This window comes from Protopterus annectens, chromosome 15.part0, assembly GCF_019279795.1.
Source record: "Protopterus annectens isolate FY-2018-M chromosome 15.part0, PAN1.0, whole genome shotgun sequence".
In the NCBI taxonomy this organism is placed as follows: domain Eukaryota; kingdom Metazoa; phylum Chordata; order Ceratodontiformes; family Protopteridae; genus Protopterus; species Protopterus annectens.
Genome location: NC_056749.1, coordinates 126611865 through 126636701, shown reverse-complemented (window position 1 = coordinate 126636701; position 24837 = coordinate 126611865).

Below are 24837 nucleotides of genomic sequence, written 5' to 3'. Positions count from 1 at the left end.
AGTGCTGTAGTCAATGCCCCTAGTAATAAAGTAGGAAGAAACACAAATACAGTAAAAGCAAATGAATAAAGTGCAATTTATATATATATATATATATATATATATATATATATATATAAACAATAGAAAACTAACAAACTGATTTAAACAAGTTACCCAATTAACCAGAAAAAAGCTCAACGCTGAGCCCTGTTCCATCAGTCTTCTATCAGACAAGTTCTAACTGCACACTCCCACTACTAGGGTGCAAGGGAACCTTCTCCAAAAAAAGATGGCCTGGATCAGTAGTCAAGTTATCCAAATAAGGCTAGATTCAGCAGTCCTGAATCTGGTCTATGCTACAGCAACAAGGTGCACCAATTTCAGAAACAGTTCAAATAAGCAGGCGTAATAAGCCTGTGACCAGAAATTCCCAGCTCAGAAGGGCAGAATCCAGCCTCTCCTCCCACAAGAGTGCAGACCACAAACCTTCTGAATGTAGAATAACTGGCCTGAAGCCCAAGCACTTAAACCAGAACTAATACATTTTTAGAATAACAGACACTGAGCCTTCAATCAGCAATTCCCAGCTTAGAAGGATGTAAGCTACCTGTTCTGCCACGACAGTGTAGACCACAAACCTTCTTAATGTAAAACAACCGGTATGAAGCCCAAGTGTTTAAACCAAAAGACTTAGAATCACAGTTACAATTTAATCAGGCTACTACCAGTAATAAATGCAGCAGAATAAATAAAATTGAGTACTTTTAAGAAAAGCAAAATAAAGTAGAAAGAAATACAAATACAGTAAAAGCAGATGAATAAGATCACAGCTGTCTAGAAATTGTACTCCAGTTGAATGGGATTCCTAGAGGACATGGCTGGTCAGGACAGAAGCTTTAGTAGTAGTTTGAAGGTGAAGGCATTCCACAGGAGGTTTTCCCTAAAGTAGTCAAGGGGCCAAATGATCTAACGAATGCTACAGTCGTTGTTCAAGCTGCATCTCCCTAACGTAACACTGACTTTTTTTTTATTATTTTATAAGGAGTGATTTTTTCCTAGTTTGAGGACACCGAGGAAAAGTGAAACTCGTACTCATACGTACATCTTGAACAGCTTTCCTAGTGACAGTGAAGAAATCGATAAACATACGTCAGTTCCCAAATTGGTTCCCAGTTTTCATTTGCAGTGATGGGATTTGTTTGTGAAAGAATAGTGAATGGTACATCTCTCAATGTATGTAATTAAAATGTTGCACATTATACACTGCTTTTGTTAAAGTTATTAAAAAACTGTAATCTTACAGAATATTTTGTAGCTTGGACAGGGCCCCAGAGACAGCAGTCTCAGTTTTATTAAAGTTCTATAGTGTTTTTTTGAGACAGAAACTAAACTGCCCTAGATGTCTAAATTTATGATCAAGGTCATAACTGATATAAATTGTGGCTTTGTGGACTCTTTAATACTGTTAGGTCATCGTCATGTCTTCCACTGCATGGGAGGGGTACATATATCAATACAGAAAAGTCATCTTGGCACAAAGCACTGAGGGATACCTGCCAGACTTTCTAGACAGAAAAATAAATTCTCAGCCTCTGGTACAACAAACTCTAATAGTATGAGAGCAGCTGAATCACATTATGGCTTTGTTTCAAACAGATACTGATATATTTTGTCTTGGTACTTTTTAAATTTAATTTATCAGTTGTTAACTACACAACTGAACTGATTATCATGGAATATTTTCCGTCATTACCTGGGTCATAAGTGCAAGAGTAAATGCAACATAAACACTTTAGAGTGGCCAGCCAATAACTAGGTTTTGGAAAGGTGGAAGAAAACTGGAGAACTTGGAAAAAACACGGGAATAGGGACAACATGCAGGCTCCACACAGACAGAGACCAGAGAACAGGCTTGAAACCTGGATCTGTGAAGTAAACATACTGAATGATGATTCACCATAATATCCACACTATTAAACATGTGCCCTCTTATTTATAAACATGCCACTTCATGCTTCATAATATTTTTGTAAAAACATATTTCTGTGGATTTTATTTATGTGAGACTCATCCTCTGGTTCCACAATGATACAGCAGATCTTAGTACTAAATTCAGCACAGTGCATACTCAGGAATGACTATTTCTGAATGTTTAAATACAGGAATATGCATCTAAAGACACGTGTGCCTAATGTAAACTCACGGCTTTGACTATTATGAGTTCTAAACCTTTGCATCAATTGGCCTTACTAAGACTACAGCCATTTATCCCATAGACGGGCATCTTGTTGCTACATGCTGTGGGTAGAGTCCTGGGCAGAGTTAGAGAGTCACATTACACAGACTTAGGTACTTAAGTATTATCGCAACCAGATTTTTGATGGCAATACCGGCTGGTTAACAATCAGGCAATATGTTTGTTAATGTTTTCAAAATGTTAAATACTGTGTTTGCTGTAACAGTTCAGGTTGTTTTTGGGAGTGTTATCACTGAAAAGTAAAAAAACATACTGCGTTGTTTCTTTATGCACTTGAATGCCAGCATGTCAGTTATTGCAAGTCTGCCCACTGAACGTTCCTTTTTGCGTGGCAGCAAAAGTGATGTCTGCTAACATATTGCAGCATATTCCCTTGCACAGAACTGTTTTTAAAGGTTGACAGTTCACATACCAGCCGAAAAGGGGGTAAAAAGCAGCTGACAGTTCCCACTCCAGCCAAAAAAAAAAGGGGGAGAAAGCAACATCTACAGACGTGATACTTTTACCAGTAAAACACTCATATACTCCCAGGGCCAACACAGCATGTGCAGTATTGAAAGAGAAAGCTAACAGAGTGTATTTCTGTTCTTTCGCAACCAAGTCCCACAAAAAGCCACTACATTTTCTTCACATACTGCCTGCGTCATCTCATCTCCCATTTCCAGGACAGTACAATATGGCATGCATGTTGAAATAATTGCACATTACAGTTTTTTCACAATAAGTGCTGGCCCGAGAAAGTACCACTCAGCAGGCGGACTTGAAAGAAGAGAAATGCTGCTAGTGAAGGGTGGAAAGAAAGACAAACAGTATGTTTTTTTCAATTTTATTGTCATCACTACAGAAAAGACAATGTTATGGTATAAGGACACATGTTACACTACATTTCGCCAACATTAATGACACTCTTTCAAGATCTTTATGCTGTTTTCACAACCGCGAATATCTGGTTGCGGTAATATGTAAGCACCCAAACTTAAATAAATAAACAAAGTTATTTATGGATGTATGGACTGATTGAGAATTCTACAATGGGTGTTAATGTTGTATACCTTTCCTTTATTCTACTTCTTCTTCTCTCGGCTGCTCCCGTTAGGGGTTGCCACAGCGGATCAACTGTTTCCATTTCTTCCTGTCCTCTGCATCTTGCTCTGTCACACCAACCACCTGCATGAACTCTCTTGACATCCATAAAACTTATCTTAGGCCTTCCTCTTTTCCTGTTACCTGGCAGCTTCATCCTTAGCATCTTTTTCCCAATATACTCTGCATCCCTCCTCAACACATGTCCAAACCAATGTAATCTTGCCTCTCTGGCTTTGTCTCCAAACCTTCCAACCTGGGCTGACCCTCTAATATACTTATTCCTAATCCTGTCCACCCTTGTCACACCCAGTGCAAATCTTAACATCTTTAACTCTGCCACGTCCAGCTCTGACTCCTGCCTTTTTGCCAATGCCACTGTCTCCAACCCATATAACATAGCTGGTCTCAATACCCTCTTGTAGACCTTCCCTTTCACTCTTACTGGTACTCGTCTGTCACAAATCACTGCTGACACTCTTCTCCACCCACTCCATCCTGCCTGTACTCTCTTCTTCACCTCTCTTCCACACTCACCATTACTCTGAATTGTTGATCCCAAGTATTTAAACTCATCCACCTTCGCTACCTCTACTCCCTGCATCCTCACCATTCCTCTATCCTCCCTCTCATTCACACACATATATTCTGTCTTAGTCCTGCTGACCTTCATTCCTCTTCTCTCTAAAGCATATCTCCACCTCTCCAGGGTCTCGTCCACCTGCTCCCTACTTTCACTACAGATCACAATGTTATCTGCAAACATCATAGTCCACGGGGACTCCTGTCTGATCTCGTCTGTCAACCTGTCCATCACCATTGCAAATAAGAAAGGGCTCAGAGCTGATCCTTGATGTAATCCCACCTCCACCTTAAACGCATCTGTCACTCCCATCGCAGACCTCACCGCTGTCACACTACCCTCGTACATATCCTGTACCACTCTCACATACTTCTCTGACACTCCCAACTTCCTCATACAATACCATAACTTCTCTCTAGGCACCCTGTCATATACTTTCTCTAAGTCCACAAAGACACAATGCAACTCCTTCTGACCATTTCTGTACTTCTCCATCAACACTGTCAGAGCAAACATCGCATCTGTAGTGCTATCTCCTGGCATGAAACCATACTGCTGATCACTAATCATCACCTCCCTTCTTAACCTAGCTTCCACTACTCTTTCCCATAACTTCATACTGTGATTGATCATTTTTATCCCTCTGTAGTTACTACAGCTCTGCACATCACCCTTATTCTTAAAAATCGGTACCAAAACACTTTTTCTCCATTCCTCGGGCATCCTCTCACTTTCCAAGATTTCATTAAACAAACTAGTTAAAAACTTTACTGCCATTTCACCTAAACACCTCCATGCTTCCACAAGTATGTTATCTGGACCAACAGTCTTTCCATTCTTCATCCTCTTCATAGCTATCCTTACTTCCTCCTTGCTAATCCACTGCACTTCATGATTCACTATCCACACATCATCCAACCTGCTTTCTCTCTCATTCTCTTCATTCATCAGTCCCTCAAAGTACTCTTTCCATCTGCTCAATACACTCTCCTCGCATGTGAATATGTTTCCTCATTATCCTTTATCACCTTTAGCTGCTGCACATCTTTACTAGCTCGGTCCCTCTGTCTAGCCAATTGGTACAGGTCCTTTTCTCCCTCCTTAGTGTCCAACCTTTCATACAACTCTTCATACACCTTATCCTTAGCCTTTGCCACCTCTCTCTTCACCATACGCCTCATCTCCTTATACTCCTGTCTACTTCCTTCATCTCCCTGACAATCCCACTTCTTCTTCGCCAACCTTTTTCTCTGTATACTCTCCTGTACTTCTTCATTCCACTACCAGGTCTCCTTGTCCTCCTTCCTCTTTCCAGATGTCACACCAAGCACCATTCTAGCCATCTCCTTAAATAGCTCTGCTGTAGTTACCCAGCTATTCAGTAACTCTTCACTGCCATCCAGTGCCTGCCTTAACTTTTCCCTGAACTCCACCTCACAATTACCCTTTTTCAATTTCCATTATTTGATCCTTGGTGCTGCCCTCACACTCCTCCTCCTCTTCTTGATTACCAATATCATCCTACAAACCATCCTATGCTGGCTAACTACACTTTCCCCTGCCACCACTTTACAGTCTCCAATCTCCTTCAGATTGGCCCTTCTACATAAGATGTAATCCATCTGTGTGCATCTTCCTCCACTCTTGTATGTCACCCTAAGCTCCTCCCTCTTGTTAAAATACGTATTCACCACAGCCATGTCCATCCTTTTCGCAAAATCCACTACCATCTGACCTTCTGCATTCCTTCGCTTGACACCATACCTACCCATCACTTCCTCATCCCCTCTGTTCCCTTCACCAACATGCCCACTGAAATCTGCTCCAATCACCACTCTCTCATCCTTGGGTACAGTCATCACTACTTCATGCAACTCACTCCAAAATTTTTCTTTCTCATCCATCACACACCCAACTTGTGGAGTATATGCACTAACAACATTCATCATTACACCATCAATTTCCAGCTTCATAAACATCACTCTATTTGACACTCTTTTCACCTCCAAAACACTCTTAACAAACTGTTCCTTCAGGATAATCCCTATGCCATTTCTCCTCCCATCCACACCATGATAAAACCATTTGAACCTACCTCCGATACACCTAGCCTTGCTCCCCTTCCATCTGGTCTCTTGCACAAACAATATACAACCTCCCTTCTGTCCATCATATCAGCTAGCTCTCTCCCTATACCAGTCATACTGCCAACATTCAAAGTTCCGACCCTCACTACCACAGTCCTAGCATTTACCTGCCTTATAACTTATAACTTTTCTTTTTTGATTTTGTAAAAGTCCATATTTTTTATGCCAATAGCATATTACCACACTGACCAGATGCAACCAATGACGTCTAAATACGGAAGCGCTACAGATTCCTGAAAGGCCAAAATCCTCAAGACCAAAATCCTGAAAGTTCAAAACACTGAAAACTCAAAATACTGAAAAGTCAAAATCCTAAAAACACATAAGATACCAACATTTACTATATTCCAGCACAAGTACCTACAGAAACATATTACCCTTCAACTATATGCAAGGGGGAAGCCCCCCTGCACCCCCTGCTACTTAAATATATCAACTCCGAGACTGCACTTCACAACACTAACTGCAATCTTGGAGTTGATATATTTAAGTAGCGGGGGGTGCCCCCCTGCTAATACTTGGAGAACAGTAATATGGTTTGTGTTCATAGGTTCATAGGTTCATAGGTTCATACTAGGCTATCTGCCCGAGGGCATTTACAAGCCTAGCCCATCGTTTTGTGGCTTACGCCACCCCTTAAGTATGGGGAACTATACCCATTATTTTGCTGTGCCTCTGTCGAGCAGTGACACTGAGGTAATCCCTGGGGTATATTTGCGATCTCCCATCCATTGGTCAAGATTTCTCTTGAACATGGCCAGCGAGGTGCTCTGCCTCACATATACCGGGATTTTGTTCCACAGCATAGGGAGTCTTTGGGTGATGAATCTATCCCTCCAGCACGTCCTATTAATAGCCGTGTCGAGGTTTAAGTCTCCCGCCCTTGTGGCTCTGGTGGATCTAGATTTTTGAGGTGAAGCATATTCATCAAATCTGGGTTTGACATGGCCTTGTATGTTAGGCAAAGGTCACCTCTGAGCAAGCGGTGACTGAATAGAGCTGGAGTTCTTTCAGTCGGGCAGCATAGGACAGATTTTTGAGACCCTTTATCCTTTTGGTGAGGAACTTTTGTGGTCTCTCCAGCTGCTGCAAGTGTCGGGTCAGATACATTCAATTGGGCATTGTACTCAATCATTGGTCTGATGAGTGATGAGTAAAGGGAGACCATGACCTCCCTTGATCTAGATGAGAATCCCTTCATGATAAGGTGGGCAATGTAGAAGGTCTTCCTAACTACTTTAGCTACATGGGTGTCGAATGACAGACTACAATCAACCTGGGTCCCCAAGTCCCTGATAACTTCTTCTGTGCTCAGTGGATTGCCACCTATTTGGTAGCTAGGGGTAACCTTGTTTTTCCCGAAGGGTATGACTATGCATTTTTTGGCATTTAACTTTAGGCCATGGCTCTGGCACCAGTTATCCGTTTCTGTGAGACCCTTCTGAAGGATATCCGTGTCAGATGTGTTTTCTACTATGGCTCCCAGTTTGCAGTCATCTGCAAACTTTGTCAGCCATAACCCTCCTGTGTTTGCTTGTACTGGAAAAGTAGATGCCAAACAAGAGTGGGCCCAGGACTGAGCCCTGTGGGACCCCACTTGTGACAGGCTTTGAGTCTGACATGGCGCCAGCAACTCTGACCCTGTGGGTTCTGTCACTCAGCCAGTTTGCAACCCATCTTGTGATGTATGGGTTAACATTTAAGCTGCTGAGTTTTTCAATGATACCCGAGTGAGGTATTGTATCGAAGGCCTTCGCCAGATCCAGGTAGGCTGTATGGACTGCCTTTCCCTCATCAATGGCTTTGGTGACTGTTTCAAAAGTCAACCAAGTTTAAAAGGCATGATCTGCCTTTGACAAAGCCAAACTGGGTTGGATCCAAGGTCTGCAAATTCCTATGTCTTTATTTATGAGGTCCATTATGATCCTCTCCATGGCTTTGCAGATAAGGCTTGTCAAGCTAATAGGCGGTAATTTCCAGGGTCGGTGGAAGCACCGCCTTTGTGAAGTGGGACCACAGTTGCAGTGCGCCACTCCTGGGTACATATCCAGAGGTAAGACTTTGATTAAATAGCTGTCCTAGTTGTGGGTTTAATTCCTCATTGAGTTCGTGGAGCACACAGCCGGGGACACCGTCGGGTCCCATGGATGCTGTGTTTTTGCTTTGGAGAGAGCAGTTTTAACTTGGGCGTTGGAAATGTTTGGGGGCTGCAATCGTTTGGTATAGATATCTCTCCTTTTGGGGAGGGGAGAAGTTTGCACTGAACCTGTCAGCCAGTATGTTGGCAATGTCTGTAGGATCAGTAATCTTCACATCATTTTGACTAGTTCTGAGCATATCTGGGAGTTTCCTCCCAGGTTTCTAACATAGCTAAAGAATGCCTTATGATTGTCTTTTGAGTCTTTAGCTATTTTTCTCTCAAAATTTGCTTTGGATGATTTTATGAGAGCTCTTAGTTTTTACTTATAGTGATCAAGGGTGTCTTACCTTTTAAGGATTTTGCTCTATCTTGTAGTAGCTTTCTCCTTTTGTTGTAGAGTTTGTTTATGGCTGGGGTCCACCAGAGTGGACGCTTGCCTTTGGTACAGAGAGTCTTTGTTTTGCTTGGGATTGCCTTATCCATGCAGTCCTGCAGGTGCTGGTAGAAGGCATTTGTGAGTGATTCAGCGGCTTGAGTACTGTTTTCCGCCGGCTCGGGGCCTTAAAGGAGACCACACTAGTCTTTAGAAGTGTGAAGTCGGCTTCGAGAAGTTTTTACTGTGGTCTTTTTATTTCAGGTGGGGTGGGATGAGGACCTCCAGCGAGATTAGTTTGTGGTCTGATCTCACCAGTGAGGGTATACTTCGGTGTTGAACATTGTGCTCCCATGTTCGTGATGATGAGATCAAGTATGTTATCTCCTCTTGTGGGGATGGTGACTAGTTGTTCCATGGCATTTGAGTTTATGAATTCCAGGAACTTTTGGGCTAGGGTGTTTGGGCTTGAGTAGTGTTCCCAGTCTATATTAGGGTAATTGAAGTCACCTAGTATGATGGTGTTTGGTGATACATTTATCCCCTCTAGTGTTTTCAGGAAAGCCATGTGAGGTTCCTGAGTTTGTGAAGGTGGCCTGTAACATGCTACAATTTGCAGAGCAGTCTTGCCTATGGTTAATTGCACCTGGATGGTCTCCGATGCATCGTGCGTTTCCACCAGTCTTGAGGTGTGGGTGTCCTTGATGAATATGGATACCCCCCCTCCTTTCTTGGTATTGTCCGGATTTTGGGGCCGGAACGCATGATATGAGGTAAAACCTGATAGTGCTGGGGTGCTCTCAGGAGCCTTGAACCAGGTTTCTGTCACAGCACAGACATCGATGTTCTCCATATTGAGAAGGGCCTCGAGTGCGTGCATTTTGAGATTTAGACTTCTGGCATTGAGCAGCATTACCCTTAGTTTTTTCCTTTTTGTGTTCTAGGGTGGTAGGTTTAGAATTTGAGCCTTGCCTAAAAGGCACTATGGGGTGGCAAGAGCCTTTGCCAATATCCGAATCCCAGGGCGACAGGTGCAAGCCGTCCCTTGAAGCAGCGTGGCTTGTCCAGCATGTCATCCCAGGCAGACAGACACTGGATCCCCTTTGAATGACACCAGTGGTTAAGCCAATTGTTAAAGCTGATCATCTTATCTCTGTATTGTGGCATCATTCTTGGTGAAGGTAGGATACTGCTCAAGGTCAGGGTCATACCTGCCTGGGCTACATAATCAGAGAGCTCCTCAATGTCTCTTTTCATGTAGTCCAAGGAGGTGCGTCTCAGGTCGTTCACACCAGCATGGACAATGACTGAGTCATATTTGTACCTGCTGTTGAGAGACCTGAGTGCTTGCTATGTGGCGGATTCTAGCGCCCGACAGGCAGCTTACTGTGACCTTCTCCTTACTCAGTCTGGTGAGCGGACGCCAGTGTGTCTGACTATGGAGTCACCAATGACTAGTGTGTCTGGCATTGTGTTTGGCCTTAAGGGCTGTGACTGTTTGACACTCTGACTGTGAGGTCTATGTGTTGCAGGTGCTGTGTTCTGAGGTGGTGGTTGTTTGGGTGTCTGCTTAGGTGGCCTCTGCTGTTTTGGTAGATTTTTGTTCAGAGCCTCCGAGTATGTCTTTGTGTGTTTATGTGTATGATTTGAGGTTGTGATGGTACTATGTGAGACTGGGTCTATAGTGTGTGTGGTAACCTTCTCCTCCTGACTGGTCTTGCCAGTCCTATGTTGAGAGAGCTCAGCCTCCAGTTTGGCCGTATAGTTGCATCTCTCGCATGTATTTGTGTTTTGTGGGAGGAGGAGAGGGTTGTTCAGTGTACATGAGGCAATTGTAACATTGCCTCAAAATTCCCAGGTTCACCAGCTGAGCAGGAGAGGACACTAGCAACTGATCCGTCGACATGCTAGAAGGAATAGACAAAAACTTTGAAAAAGATTCCGGCGGACGTGGGTGACAGAAATGGGGGTTTGCCTTTTTGGGGTACTATCTATGACAAGAGTGCCGTATCAAGGTAATAAGTACTGTAGGAGCAAGTGCTGGGTTTAACAGATAGAGAATAGTCTACTTGGAGTCAAGTAGAGATGATCTTTTTAGTTATAGGATACGCTGATTAGATCAGTAGTATAGTTCGAGGAAGGTAGTTTTAAGGGAAAATTTGAAGAGTGTAATTTAGGTAGCCCTAATAGTTTAAATCTGCTTAACCGGCGCTGCCCTAGTGTGCAACAGTAGCAGCTCCGCGCAAACTCGCTAAATCAAGGCTAAATCGCAAAGCTGCTTAGCGCTTTTATATCAGGGGCTGAAAGAAGCTAGAACTGGCCCAAAACGACCAATAAACTACAAGTTGCTGGCTGAAACCTCACAAAACTGGACCAACAGGCAGCTCAATGCTTCCCACTCCCACTGGATAGCAAAGGAACTTCCTCCTTTCCAAATTAGGTAAAGAATCAGTAACAGGAACTGCAAACAAAGTCCAGGGATCAGCAAGCTCTGAAACTGGACTAATCTAGCTTAGCAAGGCGGAAAAGAAGAGATATTTTTTTGGTTTCTTTTTTTTCAAAGAGACAAGCAGAACAGATACAGTAAACACTTATAAATGCTATAAATCGGCTATCACAGCCCACACAAACAATTTGCAACAGTTACAGATATTTAAAGTAACAAACTGAGAAACAAGTGCAATATCAGAATAAATGCAGAATAAAACAGTAGCAATGTATCAGCAAACAGGCGAAAATACAGTAGCAAGATAAATAGAAGTGGAAAGCCACAAAAAAATACTTATATCAGGTAAAGTCGCTTTTTCAGCTCTCTGAAGCTTGGATTACTCTGCTGGCCACCACGAGGATCTTGTGCTGAGTAGGTACAAGCCAAAAAACGCGCGTTTAGCGTTTTTTATATCAGGGGGCTGAAAGAAGCTAGGAACTGGCCCAAAACCACCAATAAACTACAAGTTGCTGGCTGAAACCTCACAAAACTGGACCAACAGGCAGCTCAATGCTTCCCACTCCCACTGGATAGCAAAGGAACTTCCTCCTTTCCAAATTAGGTAAAGAATCAGTAACAGGAACTGCAAACAAAGTCCTTACTGGTTGATAAAAAGTGTTTTATTTGTTTCTGTATGTACTTGTGCTGGAATATAGTAAGTGTTGGTATCCCGTGTGTTTTCAGTATTTTGAACTTTCAGGATTCTGTAGTGCTCCTATACATATATATATATATATATATATATATATATATATATATATATATATATATATAGGTTCATAGGTTCATACTAGGCTATCTGCCCGAGGGCATTTATAAGCCTAGCCCATAGTTTTGTGGCTTACGCCACCCCTTTAGTTTGGAGAAACTATGCCCATTATTTTGCTGTGCCTCTGTCGAGCAGTGACACTGAGGTAACCCCTGGGGTGTATCTGCGATCTCCCATCCATTGGTCAAGATTCCTCTTGAAGAAGGCCAGCGAGGTGCTCTGCCTCACATAAACCGGGATTTTGTTCCACATGATAGGGAGTCTTTGGGTGATGAATCTATATATATATATACACACACACACACATATATTACAGTGGGAGGGTTATGCCTGCTATTTCACAGACAACAAGAGCACCCTATAAACTGAGTAATAACTACCACCAAGGTCACATCCCACCATTTATTTAATTTATTTACTTACTGGTTGATAAACCTGAATTTCGAGTGCTACAAAAACCAAAACCATACTCCCTGTCAACTTCCATCATAAATATGACTTCCGCAGTGTCATCGCATAAGTCCTTCACCTGTACTATTTATGACAGACAGTGGTATCTTGATAAGTTAGCAAAAAAATTGCATATTCCTCCTCTTGCTGAAACTCCATGAATGAGCATATAATTATTAACATGCATTCCCATTTCAGCTAGGTCTTGGTGATGGGGGGTGGGGGGTGAGGCAGCACAAGGTTCAGTTTATCAACCTTCTGCTTCATCCTGATACAAAGTACGTTCTTAGAGATGGACAGACTTGTTCAAGCACAGAACCCTCCATACATTGATATCAGTCCTGTCCATCTGAGCTGTGTTAATCAGTCACATATGGGACATTCCACTTTTTGTTATCTTCTAAGAATCTTCTTCAACAGAGTAGTATATCTGCATATTTTTAAATCCTAAATCTGTACAAAATAAAATTGCAATGGAGGCAGTATTTGAAAAATGAAAGGGGTAGTAATGAACACTTTCCACACTATTATAGAGTCTCACTAAGCTGACTGCCAAGGGGAACAATGGGAAGTACAGCACATCACCCAGTACTTTTTGAGACAAGCAATATACAGTTTTCCTACATATCCCATGTGAAAAAATTCAGTCTGTCATTCAGTGTGTTTTAAAATGTACTTTGCCTTATACTAGTAAAATACCACCTTGGGTCTCCCCTGAAAGGAGACTACTAGCCTAGTGAGACTAACCTGGTCAACAAAACAAAACAATGTAAAATCAACCTGCTCTAAAAACAGGGAATGGGTTTGGCATACTGGTTAAAGTCGTTGCCTTATGGGCACAAGGTACAGGGTCTGACTTTGATCTAGACTTATTAGCTAGGAGAGTTAGCCTAGTATTCTCTTATGTTGGGTTAGATACCCGTCGTGCAATCTGATGTTGTTGATGTGATAATATAGTTTCAGGTCTCTAGAAAGAGGTTAGTAGAAATGTTAAGGTGTTTACCTGACAGACACGAGGTACAAGGTTTGATTCTCACCTCTGAAAGAAATATTAGCTAGGCTTAAAATGACCCACAAATCAGCTAGCCAAGTACTTGCCTAAGAACCTAATACTAGTTCTATTTAGGTGAAGGAGTCAAAACAATGTTGAGTTGTTCATAGCACAAAAGTCTAACTAGAGATCACCCTTTAGGAGGGACAAGACTTTCAGTCAATTAGGGTAGATAAGTGTAGTGAGACCTGAGGTCTTTTTGGTTAGGAAACTCTCTGGTCTTTAAAGTTGTCTTAGCTGATTAGCAAGATACATGCCAATGGGACATTATATTCAATGATGGGCATCAGTGGAACTATAATGTCTTTGAACATTAAGGAGATACATCAAAAGATAAGTTGTTCAAGGCAGAAGGATTTTCTAAACATCACAGAAACACGGTGTCAAAAGTGAACCGATAACTTCCTGATTTTCCAGCATCAAGGCAAGACTGCTACCTGCTGAATCACTTTGCTGCTCATTAAATCAGTCCTAACTGGAGAACATAGAAGATGAGTGATGGTCACAGCACAGACAGCAGATGTTATGTGATCCTATCTCGCCTACATTCTGTACTGATGGGTTCGGAGCCGATCCTCGGCTCCGACTCGGCACGCTATACTATAGAGCGAAGTCTCTAATTGGCTGAGCTATTCTACATCCCAGGATGCACCACTACTACTTCCCCAGATCTCGTTTGCCGCTTGATAGCAACAGACGTGGTCTCGACTTGGCTGGGCTAAGTACTCTTTACTGACAAATTTCCTGTCAGAATTTTTCTAATTTTTCAACCAAAAGCTGTTTTAACAGCTACTAAACGTTTTCTGAGGAGTTTGTGTGAATTTAGAGTTTGTGTGAATTTTTGTTAGCGTTAGGTTCCCGCTTAAATTAGTAGGGATTTCCTCGCGCTCTACTTCGGGCCGTATTACTTAAATTTTGTTGTGTGGTATTTGTTTCTGCTAAACGTCAAGGTCCCGTTTTTAGTTAGAGGGGCCTTGCCCTCGTGCTCTGCCAGAGCTGTGTTACAGTTTTTGCCTGTGTGATTTACTGGCCTATCCTGTTTAATTTAGAGGGATTTGGCATCTCTGTGTGGTTAGTTTAATCTGGTTTTGGTGTGTGTATTTGTGATGATGTTGAAGGAACATAGGCCTTCGGGTTTTAAAAAATGTACCAAGTGTGGGTACAAGATGTCAATCACCGATGATCACTCTTCTCTATGTGTTTATTGCTTAGGCCCTAAGCACCTTCAAGAGTCGTGCAGTGTATACCACGCTTTTTCTTCTCGTGTCCTCCAAGAGAGGAAAAACAAATTGATATTGAAGGGGCTTATCACCCCTTCTTTTGAGGAGGCTTTATCTTCTTCCCCCTCTCCTTCCAGTAAGAAGTCGTCTTCGGCTCCGACCAGTCCGTCGGAGCCGACAGCAAAGAAATCAAGGCAGGCTTCTCCGTCGGCTCCACGGACTTTGGAGCCGAGGTCAGAACGGTCTGCCTCGATGCCTCCAGCCTCGACTCCTCTGTCTTCGGAGCCGAGCGCTCGAGCATCGAGAGGCGGGTCACCTTCTCCGGCTCCATTGGTTTCGGAGCAGAGAAAGGTCGCTCGCTCAGACTCTTCTACCTTGGCGCCGAAGTCCCCGTCGGCTCCGAGGGAAATTGTTGTGCTGGTGGAATCTCCCTCGGCGCCGATACTACTTGAGACTATTCGGAGCCGGTCCCCCAGTCTTTCGGAACCGGCGGAGAAGTCAACTCGGGCCCGATCGGTCTCTTCTCGGTCCTCGCGGATGTCCGATTCGGATATAGACAGGGTGCTCCAAAGGCTGTTTCAGTCTCCAGTCTTCCAAAAGTTAGTCTCGGCTCCAGCCCAGTCGGCTCCAGAGCCGATTGTCCACCCTGTTGCCCTGATTCCTCCTCCAACAGCCTCGGCACCATTGGAGTCGATGCTGGTGGAGCCGGTGGAGGTTTTCGGGTCGGCTTCGACCCTTACTCCAACCCCGACCTTCGGGTCGGAGTTCGGTACACGGACCTCCTCGGTCGGCCCTGGGGGTGATGCTTCGGGTCCGATGTTTTCGGTTCCGAGCCTCCCTCTCAGTGCGTCAGCCGCGGAAGGGCCGTCTACTGTTGTGGCCTCTGGGATCGGACCTTCCCAGGACTCGGGGGGGGTCCGGCCTTCAGGGCCATGAGGAGTGCTTTGGCCAAATCTTCCTTGGCTACTTCCACTGTCTCTCCGGCACCTTCCCTTGGCACGGAGACTGGTTCCTTTGTTGTCCCCCTGTCTACAGACAGCAGAGCCCTGGGGCCTGAGGTCACCCCCATTGGGGGTTCCCCCCTTCCTGGAGGTCCTTCCGAGGCTTCTTCGGAGGAACCTCCCAGGAAGAGACAGTGTAAGAGGAAGCACGTCGACTCCCCGGACGAGTCTCTCACCTCGGACACTGACCTCGATGATGCGGAGGGGTCCCCCAAGTCATCCTCGGATGATGTCTCCTTTGCAGACATCTTAGAAATCCTCAAGCAACGAGGCGACTGGCAATTCAAACCCCCTTCTGCTGAGGAGTCGGTATTCCTCAAGGCCTTCGGGGCTGAGCCCTCTGCCTCCTGGGTGTCTCTGCCCTTCGATGAGCTTCTAGATTTGATCTCTCGAAGGGCGTGGGAGCACCCGGATTCTGTGGAACCGGTGCCAGCTCGCCCCAATAAATTTCTTTCAGCCCCCCCCCCCCCCGAAAAGGAATTCCTCTCTAAAGGTGTGGCTGTAGATGCCCTGGTGGTGGCATCTGCTACCCAACAAGATGTGGCAGAGGCGTCTACGTCCGTCCATCCTCCTAATAAAGAGTCTAGGAGCATGGATCGGTACGGGAAGCACACCCTTACTTCAGCAGCCTTTACTTTAAGGTCTCTGAATTATCTGACGCACTTCACCAGACTTCAGAGGGATTTGGTCAAGGAACTTTCAGATACCCTCGCCGGTAACCTACCTGAGCAGTTGGCCCAGACGGTTAGCTCTCAGCTGGCTACCTTATCATCATTATCCAGCTCGTCCATGAGGCTCATTTCGTATGCAGCCGAAGGGGCGAGTAGAGCGGCGGGAACAGGTGTTGCTCTACGGAGACAAGCCTGGCTCCGCCTGTGTCACTTTGCGGAGGCCTTCAAGTCTTCCTTTGCTGACGCTCCCTTTGATGGGTCCTCTTTGTTTGGACCCAAGGTAAAGGACACCTTGACCCGCTGTGAACAAGAGGGTAAGACTTTGACTGCCGTAGGGGCACGCTTTTCCACTCCCTTCAGGCCTTATCCCAAGGCTAGAAGAGGGGGGAAAATGTGGTTCCGTAAATCTCAAAAGACTTACCCCTCACAGCAGGATGATTCCCCTTCTAGAAGCAGAGGAGGGGGAAATTTTTCAGGGAGACGCCATCCCAGAGGCGGCAGAGGCCCCCGCAACACTGGAGACCGCGAGTCCTTTCGTGGCTCCTCAACCTTCCAGCATCCCTGAAGGATTGCCCGACTGCGCCGCTCCGGAGCTAGTCAGGGGTCGTTTTTCGAGGCACCTAAAGGCCTGGGAGAATATCACTCAGGACCGATGGGTGCTCCGGATCATTGCCGGAGGTTACACCATCCCTTTGTCTCAGCCCCCCCCACCATCCCGGAAAATCCCGGACCCACCACCCAGTCAACGAGATCTCGCAGCCATCGAAGTTTCAAAGCTGCTTCAAAAAGGAGTCATCCAACCGGTCCCCGAAGACCAGACCGGATTAGGGACTTACTCAAGATTCTTTTTGGTGCCAAAAAAGACCGGGGACATGAGGCCCATCTTGGATCTCAGCAAACTCAACCGTTCTGTCAAGAAGTCCAAGTTCCGGATGGTCACCTTACAATCCATTCTCCCGCTGCTGGAGGAAGGTGTTTGGATGTGCTCCATAGATCTCAAGGACGCCTATTATCATATCCTGATAGATCAGGCGTCCAGGAGACACTTGCGCTTCAGCCTGGGAGACAGTCATTTTCAGTTCCGTGCACTGCCCTTTGGTCTCACCACAGCCCCCAGGGTGTTCACCAAATGTTTGGCGGTGGTGACTGCTCACCTGAGAAGTCTAGGATTCCAGGTGTTTCCATACCTAGACGACTGGCTCCTAACTGCCACCTCCAGGCGTCTACTCTTACAGAACCTAGCAGCCACTATATCTCTAGGCAACTCCCTAGGAATCACCTTCAATTGGGAAAAGTCTGTGTTGCTGCCATCTCAGCGCATACAGTTTATCGGAGTAGAGATAGACTCAAAGCAAATGCGGGTCTATCTTCCTACAGAGAGGATAGAAATATTACAGTCTCAAGTTCGAGCATTGCTCCTCAAATGCCGAGCCCCGGCCAGGATGGTCCTACAACTGTCGGGTTCCATGTCGGCTACCGTTCTCCTAGTTCCCTTAGCAAGATTGCATATGAGGATTCTCCAGTGGCTCCTGTCAGTCCAGTGGTCTTATCAGGAACTACCTCTCAGACACCTCATTCTGATCACGGAGACATGCAAACAGGACCTCCAATGGTGGCTTCTTTCCTCCCACCTGGATCAGGGGCGACCCTTCGTTCCCCCACCTCCAGTGGCCACTTTGACTACGGATGCCTCCCAGATGGGGTGGGGGGGACATTACCTGGGCAGGTCAGTCCAAGGCAAGTGGCACCCCGACGAGAGTTCTCTCCATATCAACATACTGGAAATGAGGGCGGTGCTTCTATCGCTACAAGCATTACACAGTTACCTCCCCCGGGGAATGATTGCCATTCAGTCCGACAACATGTCAGTAGTCTGGTATCTGAACAAGCAGGGAGGGACCAGGTCCTACCCCCTTTGCAGAGAGGCCATGAAAGTATGGGATTGGGCGATTGCAACCAACCATTTCTTGGTAGCAACACACATTCCGGGGAGATCCAATGTGATAGCCGACAGACTGAGCAGAACTATTCTCTCCCCGCATGAGTGGTCTCTGAACGACAGAGTGGCAATTCAGATTTTCAGAAGATGGGGAAATCCTTGTTGCGACCTCTTTGCAACTCCTCTCAACACGAAATATCAACAGTTCTTCTCTCTCACCCCAGTTCCGGGGGAGTTTCCCAAGGACACCCTAGTCCAAGCTTGGCCCACCGGCCTACTGTACGCCTTTCCACCGGTTCCCCTTCTTCCCAGGGTGATCCAGAAGGCGATTCACTTGCAGAGCAAGATGATTCTAGTTGCCCCATACTGGCCTCGTCAAGTCTGGCTGCCCTTTCTTCGGAAATATGCACTGGACGGTCCATGGTTCCTGGACCAGATTCCAGACCTCTTGATCCACCAGTCGGGACAGCTTCATCAGTCCCTTCACTCGTTGAGGTTAACAGCTTGGCTCCTCCACTTCCGACCATAGTCAGGAACCATGTTTTGGACTCGGAAGTCATACATATCTTGTCCTCGGCCCACAAGACTTTGACTAAAAAAATGTATAATAGCAAATGGAAGAGATTAGTTATTTGGGCCCAACTCCGGAGATTAGATCCCATTACTGCCCCGGTGTCAGAAGTTTTGAAGTTTTTAGCTTCTTTATTCAATCAAGGTTCTTCGGTCTCTACCATCAAGGTTTAATTGGCAGCTATTTCTAATTTTCATGAAAGTATAGACCCACCTTTGATGAGCAATAAGTTGTGTAAAGCCTTCATGAAAGGTGCTGGGCTGCTACGACCTCCGATTTCTCATCCCGCTCCACCGTGGGATCTTAATTTCATATTAGGTGCTTTGACCTCTTCCCCCTTCGAACCGGCAGCAACTTGTGACTTGAAATTTCTTTCTTGGAAGACTGCTTTTTTGGTGGCAATTACATCAGCCAGAAGAGTTTCGGAACTACAAGCCCTATGTATCAAACCACCGTACCTGGTTTTTCACAAGGATAGAGTATCCCTCAGGCCTAATCCATCCTTTGTTCCCAAAGTTTGTTCTAGTTTTTGTCTTCAACAGTCATTGGAACTACCAGTTTTCTTCCAAAACTACTCAGACAGAGCGGGATACATCTTCCACTCATTGGATGTTCACAGGCAATTGCGTTTCTATTTGGATAGGACGCACCAAACACGGAAAACAGATCAGTTGTTTGTGTCCTTTTCGGACAATAAATTGGGCAAAGCTGTCACGAAGATCACGATTGCCAAGTGGATCAGAGACTGTATCAGTCATACTTACCTTCTTTCTAATAAAGAGCTTTCAACCACTGTGAAGTCTCATTCTACAAGGGCTATGGCTACTTCGACAGCCTTTCATTCTAAGCTTGCCATTAGTGACATTTGTGCGGCAGCTACCTGGTCTTCTCCTCACACCTTCATTTCTCATTACAAATTGGATGTGGCATCTCGGGGGCGAGCTTCCTTCGGTTCCACAGTTCTCAGGAGTGTTTTCCAGTGAGCCACCCAGGAATCAGGTGCTAGGGATGCTGTCCCATCAGTACAGAATGTAGGCGAGATAGGATCACATAACATCTTTTATTTATGTACTTACCATAACTTCAGATGTTTGGGATCCATCTCGCCTACATTCCTAATAACCCACCCTCCTTCCCCCTGCCTTAGAGATCAGAAGAGACCGGACGGTTCAGTTTAGCTGTTTCATCTTGAAACACCTGGCAATGTTATATCAACAGTCTATGTGTGTGTGCCTGTGTGCGGACAAACAAGATCTGGGGAAGTAGTAGTGGTGCATCCTGGGATGTAGAATAGCTCAGCCAATTAGAGACTTCGCTCTATAGTATAGCGTGCCGAGTCGGAGCCGAGGATCGGCTCAGAACCCATCAGTACAGAATGTAGGCGAGATGGATCCCAAACATCTGAAGTTATGGTAAGTACATAACTAAAAGTTCTAGTTAGAGAACATAGAGGCTGAGTGATTGTCACAACAGCAGTGGCAGCTGGTGACTTCAAATCAAAGGGGGGGGGGGCTGCAGGAAACAGCTGAATGGATGGGGCCAACAGAAAGGGGTGTGACCAACCAGAAAGGGGTGGAGCTATGGTCAAAACCACAAAAACTGGGACTTTAATTAAATACACTGCCCTGGGTGCCAAACCATCATTATGAGAGTCCACTCAAGACAAAAATTAAAATATTTCAATGCATTGGCTACATGACAGCTTTCTTACTATCTAGATAGAAGCAAAAAGGTTGTGAGGCATGAAAGAATTAATTACTTTTTAAATACATTATTGGAATGCCAGTCAAAATCAAGTATAAAAAAACAAGCAGCACTCAACTCAAACCACTTCTCCTTGCACTGCAATTCTAGTTATAATTTATATTCGGCTTTATAAAAGTACCAAGTAACATGCTGAAAGTAGCAATCTCTATGATACCCCCACTTGTAAAAATGTTTCTTATCCAAAAAAGACTTGCTGCCTGACAGCAACTATCTACTTGTTTCATGGGGAAAACATTATCAAAGGAAAAAATGAACAGCAAACAATTAACAAGCTCAAGATAAATTGCTTAAAGGATTACTGCACAGGTTATGGCCCACACATGATAGATTGGCATTCTGTTTATTTTACGGGTAAAGCCTGCAAAGATGACTGCAAGTCTCCAACAAATGTAATGAGCTTCTGAAAATACTGTAATCCTGTCCTTTGTCACAAATACTGTCATATGCATTTCAATACCTAAGGCTTATACGTTATCTAATTATGTAAATATTCTCTACATGGCAACAACAAAAGGGCTTTCAATATTGGTAATTCTTTAACAGTATGCTTATTAAAGCTTACTTGCATCGTAACAATCTCAGACAAGCTTACCTAATGGTCATTAAAGCATTGGTACATAAACACAGAGCAACAGGCACTGCAACACCATGCATTTTCTGAATAATAAGAAGCATAAATCAACAGTATAAAAGTATGACAGAAAACCAAAACATTCTGCAAAATCAAGGACAGGTGAAAAGCCACTGTAGTGCTTGTGTCTACCTTGGATGGGGGTATACTCTGCACACTTACACTGCATAACTGCTCCTTGCCTTGCCTGGACACATCCAGAGTCACTACATGGGGGAGTGGGGTGCAACAACTATGTCACAATTTGAAATGTCTCTGGCTGACTGTGATGGCCTTGACACATTTGTCATACCTCTCAACCTCATAGCAAGAAATTTGGACAAAGCCATAAAGAGAAGTGGGACAAAGGCTCAAAAATAAGGACAATTTTAAAATATTGCTCTTATAAACTTAGAAAGATAATAGAATAGTAGGATTTGCATTAGTATGAATTTTCTGAAGGGTATGAAGTCTGAAACTCAATGTCTGTCTTTATTTAGTAACTTCATTCCTAAATGATTTGCCAAAAAAACACAACTTTTATGAGGAATAAACCAAAAATAAGAAGCATAAATCTATTAATTCTGTGAAAATCTGGACAGTTGAGAGGTATAGTTCAGCCGGGGCTGTGTTTGAGTTTGCTGCTCTTCCCCCCTCACAAAATCATGGTTGAATGGGGCCTCCCCCCTGCAGCCATTCCAATGAACCCATTACTTGGCTATTTTGCCCCATTTACCATAAACACTGTAATGTGCATACTGCTTTACGTCTGCAATGATTTGGATTGCATTAAAAAGTTTTATTTTACAGCACAAAAGTACAGTTGTGTACACTTTCCATAAATGTAGATGTTCGAGTGTATTCACTGTTGCAGTCATTACACTTGGGTTATCCTGCTGGCACGCTACCTTCAGTCGGCCTGAATTCCAAAGTCTAGGTCCGGCGTTGGTTGCTGTCGCCTCTTTCCTGACGTCATTGCACCAGGGGTATAAAAGATGCAGCTGACACCATTTTCTTCAGTTTTTCTTGCCCCAGATGTCAGGTGCCCCCAAAAGGGTAGGCTAAAAAAAATATGCCAATAAAACATGCATGCACCAAAATATGTTATAACTTAAACTACAAGCAAATACACCACATAGGTTGTATAGAGTAGAGAAGTGCAGATAAGTTCCAGCAAAGATATGGGGGATGGTGGGTGGGTAACCTGGACTGCAACAGTGAATACACTCGAACATCTACATTTATGGTAAGTGTACACAACTGTACTATGTTCTTCGTGTTTCACTGTTGCAGTCATTACACTTGGGTTGAATCCCAAAGCTATGGTTGGGAGGCTGGAGCTAATATAGCATAGGAGCGGCTATGAGGCCCTGCAGGACTGCAGTGGCAAACGTGCCCTGGATTTAGAGCAGAGTGGTAAATGATAGTGCTTTGTAAAGGTGTGCACTGAACTCCAGGTAGCAGCCTCTAAAATGTCTTTGGTTGGTACTCCCCTGAGGAAGGCTGCTGAAGTGGCTGCTGCTCTGGTCGAATGTGGCCTGATGCCCTTAGGCACTGGCTTGCCATGTTGTGAATAGCAGAAATGAATGCAGTGGCCTATCCACTTAGAAATAGTCTGCTTTGAGATAGCCCTTCCTTGTGATCCTGCAGCATATGCCACTAGTAGTTGCTCTGTCTTTCTGAAAGTTTTGGTTCTGTTCAAGTAGAAGTGTAGCTGTCTGTGTATGTCCAAAGAGTGCAGAATTCTCTCCCCTTTATTCTGTGGGTTTGGATAAAAAGTAGGCAGATGAATAGCTTGGTTAAGAGCCATACTGGACACTACCTTAGGCATAAATGCCTGGTTTTTCCTTAGAGAAACCCTGTCTGGATAAAAAATGATAAAAGGTTCCACAGCCATGAGTGCCTGTAGCTCTGAGACTCGTCTTGCAGAGGTTATTGCTAGGAGCAGAGCTGTTTTCCAAGGTAAAAATTTTATATCAGCAGTTGCGGCTGGCTCAAAAGGAGGCAGGGTGAGTTTTTCCAAGACATAATTGAGGTCCCATGCAGGTACTGGTGATCTCCTCGGAGGCCTTAAGTTTTTGGCTCCTCTGAGGAACTGCCTTAATAAAGGATGAGAAAAGATTGGTGGCTCTGTATTGTAATGAGCCAAAATTGCAGAGGCATTAATTTTAATTGATGAAAAGGATAGGCCTTTGTCCAGCATCTCAGTTAAATATTGCAAAATCTGAGGAATATTTGGTATAGCTGTGTCAATTCCTTGTGCCTGGTTCCAAGCACAGAATCTCTTCCATTTTCCAGCATAAGATTTTCTGGTACTAGGCCTTCTGGCCTCCAAAATGACATCCATCACAGCTTTAGTGAGAGGCGCGTTTTGTATGACTACATTATCCGCCATGCTGCCAGATTTAAAGTCTTTAGCTGGCTGTGCAGGATCTGATTGTTTTGCTGGGATAGTAGATGAGGTATTTGAGGCAAGGGCCAAGCCGAGCATTGAGACAAGTTCCTTAGGATTGGATAAAAGTACTGGCGGGGCCAGTCTGGGGCAATCAGTATCATCTTTGGCTTCTCTTGTCTGACCTTTAAGAGTACCTTGGGGAGGAGAGGCTGTGGAGGAAAGGCATAAACTGCTAAGCTTTTCCAGCTGAAAGATAGGGTGTCCACTTTCCATGCTTGTCTGTGATAAGTCCTTGTGCAGAATCTTTTTAGTTGGTAGTTGTGAGGAGAGGCAAATAGATCTATCTGTGGGCATCCCCATTCCCTTGTTATCATGCTGAAGACTTGTGGATCCATGAGGTTTCTGCTTAGTTCATCTGCCAGAGTATTTATCTTTCCTGGCAGGAATTGTGCCTGCAGATGTACTTGGTAAGTCAATGCTGTGTCCCACAAAGTCATGGCTAGTCTGCAAAGGGGGTAAGAATGGGTGTCTCCCTGCTTGTTTATATACCACATGACCGTGGTGTTGTCTGTCTTTATCAGTAGTTGTCCTGGATGAAGTAGGTTCTTGAAGGCTGTCAGGGCATTCTGAACAGCCAGCATCTCTTTTTGATTGATGTGTAGATGCCTTTGGTTTGCGGACCATGTGCCTTGAATACACCTTCCTGCCATGTGGGCCTCCCAGGCATAATCTGATGCATCCGTTGTTAATGTCTGCCTGGCTGGGGGTAAAGTGAATGGCTGTCCCTTGTTCTGGTGACATGCCTTCGCCCACCATCGAAACTCCTGTTGCAGGCAGGGAATGAGGGTAATTATTGTTTCCAGGCTGTGGCAATGTTGAGTCCAAACACTTTTTAGGTACCATTGAAGTTTCCTCATATGCAGTCTCGGATGTGGAATTAGTAGAATGCAGGATGCCATGAAGCCGAAAGCCTGCAGAATTTTTCTTGCAGATAATTGGGCCTTTGTTGCCAACAGGTTGAAATAGGTAGTCAGTTGTCTTTGTTTGTCTGGCATGAGATAAGCCATCTGGGCAGTTGTATTTAAGCTTGCACCCAGGAATATTATCTCTTGAGAGGGTACTAGTTTTGATTTCTTTTCATTGACTGTGTACCCTAGGCCTGTTAGAAATCTCTTTACAAATGCCAGATGCTGTAATAGAATGTCCTTGTTCTCTGCTTGAATGCGGCAGTCATCCAAGTAAGGATATATTTGTATTCCTCTTTGTCTGCAGAAAGCAATTACTGGTGCCAGGCACTTTGTGAAGACACTGGGCACAGTAGTTAAGCCAAAGGGCAGTGC